This window comes from Octopus bimaculoides, chromosome 18 (assembly GCF_046866305.1).
Source record: "Octopus bimaculoides isolate indiv1 chromosome 18, ASM4686630v1, whole genome shotgun sequence".
NCBI lineage: Eukaryota > Metazoa > Mollusca > Cephalopoda > Octopoda > Octopodidae > Octopus > Octopus bimaculoides.
This window is the reverse complement of record NC_142945.1, coordinates 33,508,404-33,529,825: the sequence shown is the minus strand read 5'-3', so window position 1 is coordinate 33,529,825 and position 21,422 is coordinate 33,508,404. Positions and strand designations below refer to the sequence as shown.

At 32.4% G+C, this 21,422-nt stretch overlaps 1 long non-coding RNA gene across 1 annotated transcript in view; it reads right to left on the bottom strand.

Annotated features, from left to right (window-relative positions):
* LOC128249803 (uncharacterized) overlaps window positions 1-21,422 on the bottom strand; it is a 489,384-nt gene that overhangs the window by 263,038 nt on the left and 204,924 nt on the right. The window contains exon 2 of the long non-coding RNA XR_008265919.2: window positions 6,385-6,426. This is a non-coding gene — a long non-coding RNA (uncharacterized LOC128249803). The remainder of the gene's footprint in view (window positions 1-6,384; window positions 6,427-21,422) is intronic.

Here is a 21,422-nt window from a genome sequence, read left to right as displayed (position 1 = left end):
TGCTCAATAATGCTGTTCCATATAATGCTTGAAAATTGTCACTGCTGGAATGGAATCATTTTCAACAATGAATCCAGACTCAGGAATACAAACAAGCTGATATTCAGAATAAATATGGAGGTTAAATATGGAGGTTAAATATAGGTGTAGGAGTGGCTGTGTGGTAAGTAGCTTGCTTACCAACCACATGGTTCCGGGTTCAGTCCCACTGCGTGGCACCTTGGGCAAGTGTCTTCTACTGTAGCCTCGGGCTGACCAAAGCCTTGTGAGTGGATTTGGTAGACAGAAACTGAAAGAAGACCGTCATATATATATATATATATATATATGTGTGTATATGTTTGTGTGTCTGTGTTTGTCCCCCAACATCGCTTGACAACCGATGGTGGTGTGTTTACGTCCCCGTAACTTAGCGGTTCGGCAAAAGATACCGATAGAATAAGTACTAGACTTACAAAGAATAAGTCCTGGGGTTGATTTGCTCGACTAAAGGCAGTGCTCCAGCATGGCCACAGTCAAATGACTGAAACAAGTAAAAGAGAGAGTAAAAGAGTAAAGAGTTGTAACCACTTTCAGAACTAACAGACACAGAAAACAGTTAAGGTAGTGCAAAAAAAAAATTAAAACAAAACTAAGTATTGAGTGATATCATCCCCAGCCTGTCGCTGTTACTGTCAATATTCCCACCAACACTGCTATATACATCATGAAATAAGTTACTAAAACATAAACAACATTAAAAGAAACTCTAAAATGATAATTTTCCTGCAGATAAATTTATAGATTAATTTTTAATAATGATTTCTATCAAATTTAGTCTCGGCTAAAATTCAGAATATTACTTTGCTCCTAGGTTTATGAGATAATCCTACTAACCCACCCTTTTCTACACCTCCCTACTAACTATTCCAGACAACTCTCTATCAATTTTTTCTCTTCACGGTAACATATAAAGCAGGAAATATTCTTTTCTACTCTGGGCACAAGATGCGAAATTTTGGGGGAGGGGACCAGTGTGCAACTGGTACTTAATTTATCAACTCCGAAAGGATGAAAAGCAAAGTCTATTTGAACTCAGAACACAAAGACAGAAAAAATACAGCTAAGCATTTCACCTGGCGTGCTAACGTTTCTGACAGCTTGCCACCTTATAAAGCAGGAAATATTGCCTTAGTTTATATAATAGAATAATTTAAAAGATACAAGTGTTTATTCGAATATATCACCTTACACTATATACACACACACACACACATGCACACACACACACACATACACATGTACACACACACACATATATATGAGAAAAGAGATGACAAAAGAATAAATGATTATCTTATGAACTTCATTAACTTACAGCTATTTCCACTCTAAGGTGCGGTAGACTCATAGTTACTCCCTGAGTAACACTTTACAGTTTCATCAGAGTCTCAAACACGAGTTGCAATTATTTTAGAAAGCATTTATATATGGGCACATGTCCCTGTATATATGTATATGTGAGTTTATATGAGTAAATGTCTGTGTATGTATGTGTGTATGTGTATACATGTGTACACACGTATGTATATACATTCCCTTAAGTCCAATGTTATATACATACTAACTGTACCATCAAGCCTCATGCACTTATTCTTCCTTCACACTGTCCTGTACTCTTAGAAGACTCATATCTATTTTGCTTTCTCTTCAAAGATGAAACTAGTAACTTCTGTCATCTTTTGTGTTAGGATTTCCTTGATACTTCAACAAAGGAACTGCTAATGTATATTATAATTTTTTAAATTTTTGGTTAAGCCTCGTACTAATTCCATCAGTTTCTTTTGTCAAACTGCTTAGTTACTGGAATGTAAACACACCAACACCAGTTCTCAAGAGGTTTTGGGGGTACAAACACAGACACAAATGCTCACACACATACAGATATATCATCATCGTCATCATCGTTTAACGTCCGCTTTCCATGCTAGCATGGATTGGACGATTTGACTGAGAACTGGCAAGCCAGATGGCTGCACCAGGATCCAATCTGATCTGGCAGAGTTTCTACAGCTGGATGCCCTTCCTAATGCCAACCACTCCGAGAGTGTAGTGGGTGCTTTTACAAAATATTTTATATATCATCCATTAGATCTGCAACTACAGCAGAGAATATATTGGCTGATACAAAACTGTTTTTGAAGCAAAAGAGCATGGTCCATATACTAAGGATGGCGTCTCTTGTTGAATATAGAGGCCGAGTGAGTGATGTGTCAAAGTCATGAGGTCATCTGTAGGATTTGCACACAAAGGAAGTTGAAATAAAATTGCAGTGAAGTTAATTTCGCAGATTATTGAATCTTATACTAAGGATCTTTACTTAATGTTTTGTGTAGGAGTTAAGCAAAGAGTTTGGAGAAAAGTTTATTTGCAATGACTGATCCGATTGAAATGTTGAGGAGTTGCATTTATTGTTCTTTTTAATAGAGTATGAATCATCAGTTGGATAGCTTTGTTTCAAATGAAGCTGTAAATAATACATACATGCTATTACATATTAAAAAACAACACTCAACTGGGGAGCATATATTTGGTCTTGTAGACAGCAGCATACAATCTAAATTCCACTTAACTCTCAGAAGAAAGCAAGATCAGCTTGGTGATGCCTTCTCAGAGTTACGAATATGACACCAAGTAGAACAGAGAAGATACATAGTACTGATGTGGAATACAGGAACCATGCTATGATAAAATATGTTCTAAGATGAAGATTTTAAGAAACTATTATCAACTGGAAAGGAAAAGTAATCATCATTTTAAACAGTTGTCTTTGGTCAATATAGAAGGAAGATAAATATATAAGAGAGAAATGTTAATAAATAAAACATAGTGTTGAATCAGAGATACAACCTGCTGAAGTGGCAGACATAAAATGAGTAAAATCAAGAAAGGTTTTTCAACAGAGAAAAATAAGTGTTCAATAGGCATAGGGGTATAAAGTGAGGTATGTATGAAGTAAGTACAAGACAATATACTGAATGCCAAAAATTTTGACTGTAACTTGGCATTTAATGCAACAGATGACAACTGTAGAGATGCAAGTGAAGCAGTCCATGGCATGGAAACATGTCCTAGGTTTGTATAAAGTGTGATAAGTATTGCAAAGAGAGTAGAAGCAAACAATGACTCCAGGTTGACTAAGCTAAGGGGAAAAGGAATTCTGAACCAGAAACCTGCTCAGATAATGATCCTCTTTGAAATTAAGAAGGAAGAAGATACATTAAATACCAACTTTTGGACTTACTGCATATTGAGGAAAGAGTTCAGTGTTGGCAGATACTTTTGGGGTAAACTTGTTAAACACCTGATACAATAACATTGAAGCTCTCAAGCCTGTAATATGCCACTTTACTTGCTCAAGCCACAGCCATGCAGATTTGTCGTTTGTGGAAATATGTCCTGAGCCAAAGTTAATTTCACACATACACTTCCCCAGCACTTTTCTGTCCATTCATTCACACTTACAACATAGATTACCTCCTATCCACCATTCACTACACCCTTTTCTGGATATTAATTATCAGTGATGTAAACCCAATCAGCATTGACACTGGATTTACTTTATTACATCATACAAAACGCATATATTCTGGTCTTAAATAAAATGTCTGTTCTCTAGTATGTTATTCTTAAGCTTAGAAGTACAGTGGCTAAGAGTGTTCAAATTCTTTGTGAAGAATTCAATCCCAACTGAAACAAATGTATATCTATCTATATCTACCTATCTATATGTATGTATGTGTATGTACACACACACACATACATATAGATACACAGGAGTGGCTGTGTGGTAAGAAGGCAGTGAGCTGGCAGAAACGTTAGCACACCAGGTGAAATACTTAGCGGTATTTCGTCTTCTGCTACATTCAGAGTTCAATTTCCGCCAAGGTCAACTTTGCTTTTCATCCTTTCGGGGTCGATTAAATAAGTACCAGTTATGCACTGGGGTTGATATAATCGATTTAATCCGTTTGTCTGTCCTTGTTTGTCCCCTCTGTGTGTAGTCCCTTGTGGGCAGTAAAGAAATAAGAAGCTTGCTTCCCAACCACATGGTTCCTGGTTAAGTCCCACCGTGTGGCACCTTGAGCAAGTGTCTTCTACTTTAGCCTCGGGTCAACCAAAGCCTTGTGAATGGATTTGGTAGATGGAAACTGAAAGAAACCCATCGTAGATCGCTAGCCACTACACATTCTTTATTTTCTCTCCTTGTTTCTTTCTGTGGAAGTGCGTAGGCTCGAAACATTAAAGACTTTTTCACTTACCAAGCATTAAACTAATACATCTGTTTGTTGTCTACACCACCTGTCTTCGTCATTTGTTTGTTTTTTTTTTGTGAATTCTCTCTCTCTCTCTCTCTCTCTCTCTCTCTCTCTATATATATATATATATATATATATATATATATATATATATATATATATATATATATATATATATATATAGAGAGAGAGAGAGAGAGAGAGAGAGAGAGAGAGAGAGATGTGTGTGTGTGTGTCTGTGTTTGTCCTCCCACCATTACTTGATAACCAATGTTGGTGTGCTTACATGCCTATAACTTAGCAGTTCAGCAGAAGAACTGATAGAATAAGTACTAGGCTTAAAAAGAGTAAGTCCTAGGGTTGATTTGTTCGACTAATGGCAGTGCTCCAGCATGGCCACAGTCAAAATGACTGAAACAACTAAAGGAATAAAAGAATATATATATAAATATATATTATACACACACACACACACACATATATGTATATATACACACATGTATAGATATATATATATTGGGTCATCCCATAAATAATGCAGTTTTTTATACTTTTATTTTTCAAAATTTAGATAAGAAAAGTTCTTTTTTAATCTAAAATATGCTCTCCTTCATTTTCTACAATGCTCTTCCATTTATCTGGTAGACTTGCAAGGCCCCTCTTTCAACATTCGTCCATGACAAAAAATACTCCTCATCTACAGAATTCATATTTTTTCCATCTAAATGATTTTGAAAACTGCGAAATAAATGATAATCAGATGAGGCAATGTCCAGCGAATATGGTGGTTGCGGCATCGTTTCCCATCCAAACTGCTCCAGCCTTTGGAATGTCATCCATGTTGTATGTGGCCAAGCATTATCCTGATGGAAGAACACCTTTCATCTTGAAACCAAAGATGATCGTTTTTCTTCTAGCACTGACTTAAGCCACTGAAGCTGCTCACAGTAGATCTCCTTTGTTATTGTTTGGTTTAGGCTTAAAAGTTCAAAGTGGACTAAACCTTTCATATCCCACCAAACAGATAACAACACCTTACATGGAGGAAAACCTTTTTTAGCTTGGGGTGCTGGTGTTTCTCCTTTCTCTACCCACTGTCTTCAGCACTTGACATTTTTATAGAGAACGCATATCTCATCACCAGTCACCATTCAATAAAAAAAAGGTTCATTTATATGGTGTAACAGCAAAGAAGAGCACACATTCACTCTCTGTGTGTGATTAGACTCGGAAAGTTTGGAAGGAACTCAATGATCCAATTTGCTGACTTTTCCAATGGCACACAGGTGTCAATGAATGGTTGAATGACCAAATGCAAGCTATTTGTTAGTTCCTCAACAGTTACAATGGAATTTTGCTCCACCAGGGTTTGAAGATCTTCCAGGATGAAGCTTGTCTTCTAGGCTGTAGTTTCCAGCTTGGAATTTCTGGAACCACCATTGACACTTGCTTACACTTATTGTCCAATCACACATACTGCCTTAATATTCCTCACACTTTCCATTTTATTGTTGTCTTTATTGAACTCATAAAACAAAATATGCTGAATATGCTCCTTTGTCACTTCCATTATAGCTTTGAAAAAATAACTGTTATAATCGAACTGCACTCTTGAAAACTTGCGCTAAGGACAAGGTAAAATTACTACCTACTTTAATAGCAAGTTGTAACCCTGCAAATGCTTACCAACTTAATCAATCTTTACATGAACATAATTGAGTCATTATTGAAATGGTGGAGGATAAAGTTCTCTCTTGCAAGCATGCCTATATATTTTCTGATGATCACTGTTTTCCTGTCTAATGTATCTCCATTGAGTGTTTTGGTTAGTAGTCAGCTGACCCATGTAGTCAGAAACGGCTGCATTTTAAGAATTTCCTGAAGGTGAGTTTGGGTGCCTCATCTCCAAATAAACTAAATATCCTAAAATATTGTATTTAAATGGTCAGAACAGCTTGGCCACATCAGTTGTACTGAATTTAATATATATTCTACATTATTATTCTTTAGAAGATAGTTATATGACAACAGCAATGAAAAAGTATAGTATAAATAATCAAAGAGAAAAAATGAATAATTTACTTACGTTGTCTCATCTGTCTTTTCAATGGGAACGTAGGAGATCCCCCTGTTGAAAAAAAATAAAAGAAAATAATTACAATGTAATTATAAATGCCATTATTATGTAAGAAATCAACTGTAGACAACAAATAATTATTTTCTATGTTATTCCCACAACATATTCTCTTCTGTGTCTCTTCAACACTCATTTCAACTTGGTAAAATGGTATCATTTATGCAACTGTTTGATTAGCTAGAAATAGCGACAAGGATCGCCTTCAAATCTCACCCCTTCTCTTAAAAAATGAAAGGACTCAATAGATAATGTTGTCCATGGTATGTTATGTATGAAAAGAAAAAAAAAACAAACATAGAAATGCTACACTTGGAATACCTTTGGTCATATGCATGTTCAATCAGAGTTAATCAGATGTTAAACACTAACAATCTAATGGCAGCAACAGCTGCCTCTTTTACAAAAGAAACAAAATTTGAATATACGGCAAAAAACCTAGTGTAGTGAAAAACATATTTGAAGCAGGTGTCAACACTTTTGATTCATTGTTCAGTGGACTTCAGTAAAACTGAAAATTGTTTAAATCTGAAGCGGTGGGATATGATAACAATGGGAGAAATGCCAAGCAATACAATTTGATGCCAACAGCAAAGTTTGATCACATTAAATTGTGTTGTGTCTCTGTCCACTGGACTTCCAAAACTTCAACTTCACTCACCTGTATATTCTTAATTACTTGCAAAATTATCATTTGTAACATATTATACATACATGCACGATACAGCATATGCATGCCCACACATCATACCTAAATCACACATTATAAATATACATAAAAAATACACATACACATACATAATACATACCCTCATTCTCTCTAGAATTAGTAAAGAGAAAACAATCTAATATTTCTTAGTAATAATAAAGTTTTATTGAATTAGGTTCCTGTTTCTTCTTTTATTTATTTTTTTTTGTTTTTTGTTTTGTTTTTGTTTTGTTTTTTGCTGTCAACATTTTTTCTCTCTTTTATGTCTTAGTTTATGTTTATTATGTTTCATTTACTCTTAATACTCTTACTGATTCAGCTGTTAGGCCATGATTATGCTGAAACACCATCATTTGCCAAACCAGTGAGAGAACTATTATGCAGTAGCTCAAGCTGCTAGAGATAGCAGCCAAATCTTTCTCAAGTCACACCCAACCATTCTTTAAAAGTATACAGCAGACTGTAAATAAATGAGATGATTAAGGACAGTACAGAATTGGAGATAAACAACAATAATTGTAGTCCCATTTTTGAATATAGTAATCAGTTTGTTAAAAATTATAAACTAAAAGACTCATCTTTCTGAGAAAATAGCTATAATGTCATATTCTCCTTTGTTAAAACAGTAACTTCGAACAATAAATATTGGAGCAGATACTAACTCAATATGATTTATTTAATTATTTCCTACTTGAAGTATTTTGATCAAATTATTTCATCACTTCTCTTCTGAAGGTTTAAAATTAATTTACAGCAAAGAAAAGGCATGGATCTGTAGATTTGGTAATTAAAGTTAAAGCCAAGCTGTTGCTCTGGCATTGAAAGAATGGGTTCAAATATTTGTTCATCGCTAAAATATTTTTAGTATATTTAAATTATTTACTTAAACTTAGTTCAGCTCATTGTATTGAGTTCAATTTCACCATGAAGTATTCACAGCTGACAGGAGATCAATTAAATTATGATATTAATATGGCTAGTGGTAATTCCCTAATAGAATGGAGTGATACATGAAACTAGAAGAAAACGTGGAAGAAGGAAATGAAAAGATGACTTTTCAAAAACAAACAAAATTAGATTGTACAATTAGAAAATGTTAAAACTAGGACCATAATTAATGCCTTACAACATAGTTAGGTTTTTTATCAGAATTCTTCCAGAGAAAAATTCATTTAAAATTGGATTATTTTCATATAATTTAAATTTTCAATTTTGATTTTTAAAAAAAGCTAAAAGAAAGGTGGTGGGATATCTGAAAGAAAAAAGATAAGAGAAATAATCTGTTGTTCAGTTTTCTTTAAAAGCATATTTTCCTTCAGGATGTGTTTTGAATCTTGTAAAAGAACTATACTAAAATTAAAAGAAACTTTATTTAAGTCTCAATAAATAACTTTTACCATAAACATTCAATTAATTAAGCTGCTATTCTTTGCAATTTACTGTCAGCTTTTTCTGTATTACGTATTTTATGTTACATACTAAACAGAAATTACTTAATAAAGTTGTTATTTTTGTTTATGCTGTATGTTTGTGTGTATTTTTTATTTTACTTGTGGTTTTATTGCTTTCTTGTTTAAATGAAGCTCATAGCAGTCCAGCAATTATTATTACAACAGTGAACTTCAATAGGAAAATTTAATTTACAGTTTTCCACAGCAATTTAATTTAATTACAAAAAATTATTCAGAAATGTAATTGGATGATTATTATGTGAACGGTACTAAAAACTGTTGTGCTTAATGGCCTGAAGAAATTTCTGATATAAACGCTAGCTATGTTTATGGACAACAACACAACAATATCAGGTGAACTTAAAATGTTTTTAGAGTGGATTAGTTGAAAAGTATCAGATGTTGATTTATGTATTTAAATTTTTGGTTTTCAGATAACATTTTCTCTCTCATTACATATCTACTTTCCAAATTTAGTTCAGATTGGATGTGTTTGTACATTTTAGAATTTACTAGTTTTCTTGAACTATTTCTTTCACTAAAATACATTTATTTTTGGTGTATTATTCTATAGAACTACGAGTCAATTCAAGGTAGACAAAATTAGAGTATACAGAAAAACATAAGATTTGTATAATGCCATGTTTCTTTGTGTGTAACAAATCTTACAGGACATGGTTAAACCAGTACTATCATATATAATGTATTGAGCCAAATAATTATTTGATAAATAAAAATTATACCTGAAATAAGAAGAAAACACATTATATTAATGATTATTTATGGACAAGAAAAGCAGATTGAACAACTTCATAATTTAAATTAATTAAAAACTGAATGCTGATATACAATAGAGAGTGAGTCTGATTTTAAAAAGTATGATTAGATGTTTTGGGGTTATTAGATCTCCCCAGAGAAACAGATTTTTCTACTACATGCCAAAATAATTTGATAGAATTTTGTATGAAATGTCATGCAATATTTAGTTCTGTTCGTTCATGTTCTAAGTTCAAATCCCACTGCTGTTAACTTTACTTTTCAAACATTTTCAAATCAAGTAGATACTAATAGAGTACTACAGTAAATTACATCACATGTGCACTTACTCAACATTTCTAGTATTGCACCTATGTTAGAAATTACTGTTTTCATTTATACCTGACAAAACTGAAAGCATACGAGAAACTCCACTAATTTGTCATCTATTTTAACTAAGTTCAGTAGAATTAAATGTAAGTTGTAAATATGGAGTAAGTACATTATATCACTGTAAATAGTTACTGTTCTGCATAATTGATGAATATCTGATTAGTTTACAGTGCTGATATCAAGTCTTCCAATGCACATAGAAAATAGGATGTGACTGATTAAGTATACACTTACACCAAAAGGCTCACTCTGTATATAGGAAGTGTCTATATACACACATGTGTGCATATATATCTCTCTCTCTCTATATATATATATATGATTAATTGTTATGACAAGTCAAAAGTGACCATTGGTTTCACACCTATCAAGCACTTAGCTGTATAGGTGACACATCAGACTCATCAGCTAAGCACTTTATAGGGTTAAAAACAATTGTAACTCACTGACCAGCCATAACAATCAATCTTTATATATATATATATATATATATATATATATATATATATATATATATATATATATATATATATATATATATATCTTTATATATATATATATATATATATATATATATATATATATATGTATGTATGTATGTATGTATGTATGTATGTATATATATATATATATATATATATATATATATATATATATATACGAGTGAGTGGACAAATGAAAGAAAAGGCACTCAATACGATTAGTAAGTTACAGGTATTATTTAAAACAGTTTGATTTGGTTCCATGCTACTTCAAGTTTAGCAGGCCCCTAACAGGAGCTCAATTCTTTCAGGCTTCTTTTGAATATCTGGTTTTTGTATCCTTGTTGATGGGTGTGTATGTCACAGTAGACTGGTTTTGGTTTGTTTTGGTATGTGCAAAAGTTTCATTATGTGTGTGTTGATGTGGTATGGCTTTTGATCTTGTCTGCTAAGTTAATTAAAGATTTTTGTTTGTTAATTCATTATAGAACGTATGCTGTTTGAAATATAAATCTCTAGGTATGATTTTTTTTTGTGTGTGCATATGATCCTGTGTATATATGAGTGTGTGCAGGTGTGTATGTATCTGCATGAGTTTCTTATTGTGAGGGCTTCTTCACACACACGTGCACAAGCAAATATTCCCAACAGACTGTTATTTAAAATACTCCATATGAAATAAATAAAGGTCTTTCGCTCAACAGACACTTTTTAACCAGAAACAACAAAATAAATTAGCCATGAAATATCAATTATAACTTTAGAAAATCTAACTTAAATATATACGACAATAATTAATTTTACAGATAAACAAATGAATCATTAAAATTCCCAAATGAAAAATATTTCCTGATCACAATGATATGAAAAAAAATCTTAACTAAAAGCAAGCCAAAACAAATCTCATAAAAACAGTTTTAACTAGTTTAACAAATGCATCTGATTAACCTAATACTAATAATGTTCTTGATGATTTAAGTAAGCATACATTTTAAATAAGTTTAATGTAAATTGACTTCATTTAAATTGATTAATTATGTATTACAAATATATAATTATACATTTAATGATGTTTATCCTAATGTAACTCATATTGAATACAATGTATAAACTCTACATGAAATTTATGCTTTTCTGCTTTTATATGTTGCTCTGAAAGATTGTTTTTGTCAATTATGTATGTACGTGCAATTTGGTTTCACTTGTGTTTACTGCAATGTAATAACATTCATTTCAGTGAATATATTCTTCAGTGTCTATGCAGCAATTCTCTCTCTCTCTCTCTCTCTCACACACACACACATACACACACACACACACACACACACACAATATATATATACTGACAAATGAAAACATATACGAGGAGTGTTCATTAAAGATTTCTTCTGACCCACTTCCGGTTATTGCAGGAAATGGGATTTGTACAGGTACAATTATACATGTCTCTTCTTGTCACATTGTAAATTGCAGCTTTCCACTAGTATTTGTTTGCTTTTACAGCTGCTGAAGTGGACTAAGGTGTTATAATGGAGGCTGTTAAATGCAGAACAGTGATCACGTTCTTATACTTGAAAGGTCATACAATAAAAGAGACTTTCGATGAAATGAAAGAAGTTTATAGTGATGATGCCCCATCATACAATATAGTCAAGTACTGGCAGTGCCATTTCAAATGTGGTTGGACATCAGTGGAAACTGCTCCTATTCCTGGATGACCACATTCCACCACCGATGACGACACCATCCATAAAGTGGAAGCTGTCATTTTGGAGGATCGCCATATAACTTTTCGGCAACTAGCCTAAAAAGTGAACATAAGTGTAGGATCCATGGGAAAAATTATTCATGACCATTTGCACATGTGGAAGTTGTCTGCACGATGGATTCCCCAGATGCTCACACCTTTTCAGAAACAGGAATGAGTCAATTGCTCCCAGACTCTTTTGGCAATGTGCCAAGAAAACAAGAAGGACTTTTTCGGCAGACTTATCACACAAGCTGAAACATGGGTCTATCACTATGATCCTGAGACTGAAGTCCAGTCAAAGCAACGGAAGCATGCTAACTCACCACCTCAAAAGAAGGCTTGTCTCCAACCATCAGCAGGCAAGGTGATGTTCTCAGTCTTTTGGAATCAGTGCTGAGTAGTGATGATGAATTTTCTGGCAAAGGGCACCAAAGTTAATGGGGTATATTATGCTTTTCTGCTGCAGAAATTACAGGACGCCATCAAAGCAGATAGGTGTGGCATGCTGACCAAAGGAATCCGCCTCCTTGAAGACAATGCCCCAGTTCCCAATGCACATGTTGCCCCATATGAAAGCACACCCCTGAAGCTATGAAATCCTTCCTCATACCCCTTACTCTCCTGACCTTGCTCCATCTGACTTCCACCTCTTTCCAACCATGAATCATCTTTTTGAAGAGGAAGCACTTTTCAGATGAGGATGAACTTATTTCCAAGGTAAAGTCTTGGCTCCAGATGCAACCTACCAACTTCTACAGACAAGTTCTTCACAGCTGCATAAACGATATGGGATGTGTGTCACCATTGGTGGTGGCTATGTAGGGAAGAACTAATAATTATGCCATGTTTCGTTTATATCAGTCCTTGGGAAGTGGGTCAAGGGAAATATTTAAGGAACACCCCTCATACATATTGCCATCAGTATGTTAAATGATTTGACCCAAGATGTAAAAGAAGAGCACAATCAAGAAAGAATTGGAGGTACATTGTGACAATTGGTGTATGGTCAATATAGGTGATACACACACACACACCACAAATAAGTATTTGCACTTGTCTGCACATACATCTATATATCATCATTTAATGTCCATTCTCCATGTCGACATGGGTTAGATGGTTTGACTGGAGCTGATGAGCCAGAGAGCTGCACCAGGTTCAAGTCTGATTTGGCAAAGTCTTCTGGTAACACATACACAATGACATACAGACATTGGCCAGAGTTAGCTGCACCATATCTACACATATGTGCATCACCAGCTTTGTTTCCTCATAACATTAATTAAAATGGATACATTTTAATGAAATTTTCTACAAATATGCTTCAGATGATGTATGTCAGTATGTATACCAATTTACTTTTCATATTAAATTCTAATATAATCATAATCTACACACTCTGAAAGGTATTTATCAAAATTTTCATTTAAAAATACCTAATTTTTAGTAAGTCATGAGGAAACAAAGCCAGCTTGTGTGGACTTTCTGAAACTCTTTTCTCCACTCTTTTGAAAACATTTTTCAGAACAAATTCAGATGTAATCGGAACCTACATAATCTGAAACATATTTGTTGAAAATTTCATTAAAAAATATTCCTTTTTCTGGAAATTATGAAGAAACTAAGTTGGTGGGGCACATTTGTGTATGTATGCCCATTGCTTTAATGTAAGTAATACTAAAATTACATTGTTGTTATATTTCGTTTCTGTATCTGGCTTGCAAAATTCTTTATGTGGATTCGTGACTCTCCCCAGACACAACATAATTGTAATTATATATCTTCATTTCACTTTCATTTTGTATGTAACCATATTTAATTATATAACTGCATTTCATATATAAACAAAGAATATGCTTCTCTCGTTTGGTTTGCATCATAAGGGTGACAAAATGTGAATTAGATGGGCTCAAATTTTCACTACACATAAACATAAATAGGACAACAGTATTTATGATGATATTGTGTCTAGTAACAAATACTAAATATATTAAAGACGCACTGTAATGTGGATGTACATACATACATACATATGTGTGTGTGTGTGTGTGTGTGTGTGTGTGTGTGTGTGTGTGTGTGGATTATTATATATATGTGTGTGTATATATATACATGCCTATATATATATATATATATATATATATATATATATATATATATATATATACACATATACATATACACATATATATATATATGTATATATATATATATATATATATATATATATATATATATATATATATATATATATATATATTTATAGACATATATATAGAGAGAGACAGACAGACAGAGATGCAGCACAGAATTTTGTCAGTGAACAGGTCGCGGTCTCAAAGCGACGAAAATAATTTGACAAATTAAATTTAAATGTTGAAGTGAATCTGACGGTTTTTGTGTGTTATTTTAAATGGCTTACAAACACCTTCCACGCTGCAATTGTTATATATATATATTTATGTATATATATATTTTTTTCTGTAGTTTCAGCTCAGAGCTGCGACCATGCAGAAGCACTGCCATTTATATATATATATCCTTATCATCATCATCATCATTTGACGTCTGACTTCCATGCTGGCATGGGTTGGATAGTTTTAACAGGAGCTGGCCAGGTAGATGACTACCCTAGGCTACTGACATCGTGCTTATGTACAGGTAAGCTTACACATCTACATGTAAATATAGTTTAATACGACAATCTCTGTACATATAATTACATATAAACCCATGTATATGGGTCATTGAAATCTGGTCTTGTTTCATCAGTACAGCTAAAATTTATATTTTGAAATTCATAAAACGATGTGGCAGTAATGCATATATGTCAATTTATGTATTAGTATGGAAGTACTCATACAACTCTGTGTGAATGTAGGAATTTATACATACATATAAATATTGCATAGATATGATTATATGGAACTATAAGAGTGTCCTTATGCATCTGTATATATTTGCATTAAAGTAGAAATGACTTATAAGAATACATAGAAAATAGAATATTTGTGTACAATGTAAGTGAAATTATATATGAGTGTATACATTCTGATCTGTATATACATATAAATATATATATGTATATGGAGGTAGATACATGTTTGAGTAGGCATAAAAAATTGCATGTAATAACATAATAGGTATGTACAAAGCCACTAAAACTCTCACTTGAACTGTGACTAAAACAAAACAAAAATGGTGTTGTAGCTGCCTGGCTATAAGTGATACCTCATCGAGTGGATTGGTGTATATTAGAAAGAATTACGTTTATGAATTTATGAATTCGTTTGAATTATAAATTACATGCTCTAAAGTGATACCACATGTTTTGCTTGTTCATTCTTTCTTTCTTATATATACATGTTTGTGTGTGTGTAAGACAAATAATGGTCTATACAAATTCTTTTATTGTATTAAAGTTGACTTAAAGCTGTTTCCGATAAACGATATAGGTTCGTTCATTGATTGGTTTACTCAATATCAATCCATTGATCAGTTGAGAAAAATTGAATGACCTTAAAAAATTAATGCTATCCTCACCAGAGTCATGGTGTTCTGATAGAAACTAAGCAGAACAATGATACAAGCATGTATGGTTTAAACCTACAATGATTATCAGAAACAACTGAAATTACTACAATAAAGGAATATGTAATGACCATTGTTTACATCTTGTCTTGTATATCACTCCATGTAAAAGACCTGGATAACATTCAATATAGAATGGTGATGAACTAAAACCTCGGACTCTGTCATAAGAACACATGGAGATCTTTATTAATCTAAAAAATTTGTTAGCCTGGTATTAACAGAGAGTCTATTAAGTATTTTAGCCAGGTTCCAAGTTCACAGCTGAAGCTGGGTAGGGTTCTGTAGTATAAGTGCAAGTGTGGCTGTGTAATAAGAAGTTTGCTTCCCAACCATATGGTCCTGGGTTCAGTCCCACTACGTGGTATCTTGGGTGAGTGTCTTCTACTATAGCCTCAGGTTGACCAAAGTCTTGTGAGTGGATTGATTCTTTGACTAAATCCTTCAAGGCTATGGCCTTGCATCACTGGGTTCAAGGAACGAAACAAGTAAAAGAAAAACGATAAAATATACATGAGTAGGTGTGCATTTGTCAGTACGGAGTGTAGTCATGTGCAAGAGAATACATAAGCATATATTTTATGTGTATATAGGTATTTAAATGTGCATACATTTCAGTATTACTGTGTATATATATGTGTGTATGTGTGTTTGTGTGGAGGTGCATAAGCACTAAGCATAAGCACTATGCAGGATATGTATACACACATACATGCACACACACAAATATATATATATATATATATATATATTTCATTTTAGTATTTGGTTTGCAAGATTCTTTATGTGAATTCTTATGTTGAAGCATATTCTATTGAGTCTGTGTAGAGTCTTTCTCTTTTAATGCTCTATTACTTAACACACTCACTGGTTCGATTTCCACTCACTTATTTATTTTTTCTAAAATTTTCGTGTCTTGCAATCTCTTCCATAGTTGTTGACTCTGTCCGTTATCAGAGCTGCATTCTTTTTGTTTGTTTGTTTGTGCACACGTGTGCATATCAGTGTGCATGTGTATACACATATGTATGTATGCATTTATGTATGTATGTATGTATGTATGTATGTATGTATGGATGGATGTGTGTATCTGATCTGTGGCCTCTATAAACATAACTCCTTGATATTTTCGGTCTTGTATCATGTGTTCACCCTGTTTGTTTTGTCACAACCTCTTTGTATCCTATTCCAGTTGTGACAAAACAAACAGGGTGAACACATGGTACAAGACCGACAAATATCAAGGAGTTATGTTTGTAGCTGCCACAGTGCCTGGAGAACTAGCCCAAAGATTTCGGAAAGCTCTAAAGGAGGCCAAACTCAACATTAAGATCGCTGAAAAGCTAGGGAGCTCCATCAGATCACAACTATAGAGGATGTACCCCTTTGAGAATACCACAGGCACCAATGATAACTGCATGATATGTAAGATTAATCCTGGCATTAACTGTAGAACTAGAAATGTAGCCTCACAGCAGAAAGTGCATAGAGGTTGCTTGTAAAGACAAGAACATGATATACATAGGTGAGATATCTAGAAGCATTGTGGAGAGACTAAATAAATATTTGAGACAATATGACGACAAAAGCAGTCCTCCATACTCTACCAACATACCAAAGACCAACATGGAGGCACACTGGGTCAACTTGACATCCGCATTTTATCCAAGCACCTGGAGGACCCAACATTCAAACAAATACTGGAGTACATCCTCATAAATGAAACATCCCTAGTACTAAACAGGAAACATACGTTGAAGGTAGTCATACCCCAATAATCACAATTTATATATATACACAGGTAGAGTTATTAGTAGGCTGTCATGTAGACGTATATATGTGTGTGTGTGTGTGTGTGTATAGATTTTATCCTATATTATATTATATATATATAAATATATATATATATATATATATATATATATATATATATATATATATATATATATATATATATATATATGTGTGTGTGTGTGGGTTGGGGTAAATAGATATGTAAGTAAACAGTTAGATAAATAGATGGATAGGTACGTATGTAATATGAACAGACAAGCACACACTCACACACACATACATACATATACACATATGTGCATACACAGGCACTCTGGCACACACATGTGCACAAACAGACAAACAAAAAGTATGCAGCTCTGATAACGGACAGAATCAATGACAGTTGAAGAGGTTACAAAACACAGTGAAAATTTTAGAAAAAATAAATAAGGAAATGAGTGGAAATTGAACTAGTGAATGCATTAAGTAATAAAGCACAAAAAGAGAATAACTCTCTCCAGACACAACAATCATCATCATCATCATCATCATCATCATCATCATCATCATCATCATCATCATCATAGTTTAACGTCCACTTTCCATGCTAGCATGGGTTGGACGATTTGACTGAGGTGTATTTTACGTGCCATCTGCACAGTCCAGCGGCACAGGCACCGATCTCGATCGAATAACTTTTCATGTGCCACCGGCACAAGTGCCAGGAAGGCGATGCTGGTAATGATCATGCTCGAACAGTGCTCTTAGCGCTCCACTGGTACAGGTGCCATCACGATTTCGCTTTCGCTTGCCCCAACAGGTCTTTGCAAGCGGAGTTTAGTCTCCAATGAAGGAGACGTTGGCATGGGTGCCAGTCGTCGAATTTAGTTCGATTTCGATTTCACTTGCCTCAACAGGTCTTCGCAAGCGGAGCTTAGTGTCCAAAGAAGGAAAGGTACGCATAAGTGGGCTGGCTACATCCCTGGCAGAGGCCTTGGATTTTGGTCTCACCTGGCTTGCCGGGTCTTTTCACGCACATAAATATATATATATATATATATATATATATATATATATATATATATATATATATATATATATATATATATATAATATATATATATATATATATATATATATATATATATATATATATATATTTTGTTTTTGAATGGTGTAAGGCTTTCAATTGTAAGAACACATATGGTGTAATGTGATGAATATTTCAGAAATAGCGTATTATGTGTTGGGTTCAGCTGATGAGTTTAAGTATCTTTTGGATACACAAAGCAAAATCTATAGATCATGGAATATACACATACTTATGTATTCCATGCAAAGTAAGCCTGTTTCTATTAAGTTTATGGTATCCACCGTGCGTATTTTTATAGTGAGTAAATTGTGGTTTAGAGTGACAGCTCTGTTCATAGCAAATAGTATTTCAAATCCCTTCTACAATTTATTGACATTTTCCCTATAAATGTCTAAACTTTCTAGCAACTTTATAATTAACATTATTTTAAATAATGTAAGTGATACTAATTAAATTTATATATATATATATATATATATATACAGGTTTGGCCAAAAGTCACCTGACAGTAAATCAAAACCATTTAATTCCAAGATTTATTTATGTTTAACAACTGAATGTAATTAATAAAAGCATCTAAATATGAAACATCATGAAAATTGTTCAAATTTAACTCCTTCTTGAGTGACACCATTTTCCCAAATGAATAAATAAAATTGAATTTATAGAATTTTGATTTACTGTTAGCTGACTTTTGGCCAATTGTATATGTGTGTGTGTGTGTGTGTGTGTGTGTGTGTGTGTGTGTGTGTAAATATATATATATATATATATATATATATATATATATATGTTTGTGTGTATCACCTTCTTTTGTGCCCTTCCTATCAACAATATATATATGTATATACATACATACATACATACATACATATGTACGTACGTACGTACGTATGTATTGGATTTAATTTAAAATATTACTTGTGTGTTAATATTTATACTGTTTTCTGCTGGTAAAATGGAAAAGTTGCCAATTAGCATTTCCTTAAAAGTCATTCCTGTACCACCTCGGAAGGACTAGATGAAAGATTTAATTACTAAGAGTACTGCATTTATACATAGGATACTTTGGAAGCCGTTTTATTATGATAAAGAATTTGAACAAGGAATTGATGTTGAACTTTTTAAAAAAAATTTAAAACCTAAAAATTTCCACCACTGAACTGCCATTTGGTGTCATTTGAGGATGATCTATGGTCTATAGCGAGAAATGTTAAATTTATTAAATATCCCCTTTGCAGGAATGAACATTTAAGGAATCTGAAAACTTCAGTATTTGAACTTACACAAAAAAAATGGCATTATTGTCTAATCAGATAAAACCAGTGACTTTTTTAATATAGATATATTAGAATATCATGACCAAATTAAAATGAAGTGACTAGTAACTAGAAGGTGGTAAGTAAAAATATTTTACGGTTTTTTAACTAAGAAGATTATGGAGGGTTATGATCTTGATGATAGGACAGAGTCATTTGTGCCTATGAGGCCTAGAATAGCTTTAAAAGATTATAAGGATGACTTCTATTCTAACCCTAAAGTTAGATTAATTTTCCCTAGGTAAATTAAGTAAAATTATTTTACCAACACTTAGGAGAAAATTGAATCTTGAACTACGGTCAAGTACGCAGGGAGCTATTACCTGGTTTGTTGGAATAGATAATAAAAAAAGTAAATTTCTATAAATAGATATTGATAATTATTATTCATCTATAAATCCTATACTTTTTAATCAGGCTTTTTTGTTTGCTAAAAATAGATCTAACCTTTCTTTAAAAGAAATTAAAATAATTTTAAAAGCTAGAAAATCAGTAATTTAATTTGATAATAAATACTGGGTTAGAAAAAATATTTATGATGATTTTGATATTACTATGGGATCAGCTGATTCTGCCCAAGTTACTGATCTTGTAGGGATATACATTGTTTTATTTAGGTAGCAAATTCCCAGAACTTAAAGGTAGATTATACAGGGATGATTTGCTGTTTTTAATTAATACCCTATCCAATAGGAAATTGGATATGCATATGAAAAGACTTCATGGATTTGGTTTATCTATTTCTATTGAAAACGAACATGATTCTGTTAATTATTTAGATGTTAATCTGAATCTTGTTACAGGCCAATATAGACCATATCATAAACCTAATACTAACTTGAAGTATATTAATTTTAATAGTAATCATCCAAAGGCAATTACACGTACTTTGGTTTAAAGTATTTCGAGACAAATTTCATTTTTATCTTCTTATGAGGAAATTTACAATAGTAATGCTGAATACTATAATGTAGCTCTTAATAAAACAGGATATATACATAAGATAATATACTGTAAAAAGGATAAAGACAGTAAAAATCATAATAATACTAAATCGATACACAATGGAGTGGGTAAATATAATGTTAATGGTGTGAGTAATAAGCTCAAACTTAGTAAATCTCATAAAAATAAGGATGATACTGTAATTAATAAACTGACCACTATTGAATCTAATAATATTCAAATTAAGAGTGAAGAAAAATATAATGTAAATCTATATTTTAAAATTAATACCAATAATATGGATATGTCAAATAAGTGTAATAATAATAATAATAATTATAATAATAATAATAATGATAATAATAATAATAATAATAATAATAATAATAATAATAATAATAATAATAATAATAATAATAATAATAATAATAATAATAATGGTAAAGTTTAAATTTAAGGGTAGAAAATATATCCCAGATGTTAATTTTGATAAATTGCATAATGATAACTTTAATAAAAGAATTAATATTTGGTTTATTATCCTTTTGCAAGACAAATAAAAACTAATTTGGCTAAATCTTTTTACAGATTTATATCTAAATATTTTAATTAGGGAAATAAGTATAATGAAATAATTAATAATAAAACAGTTAGAATTGATTTTTTTCCGTATCTAAAAACTTATTTAGAATTATCTCTTTGATTATAGTAATAGAAATAATAAT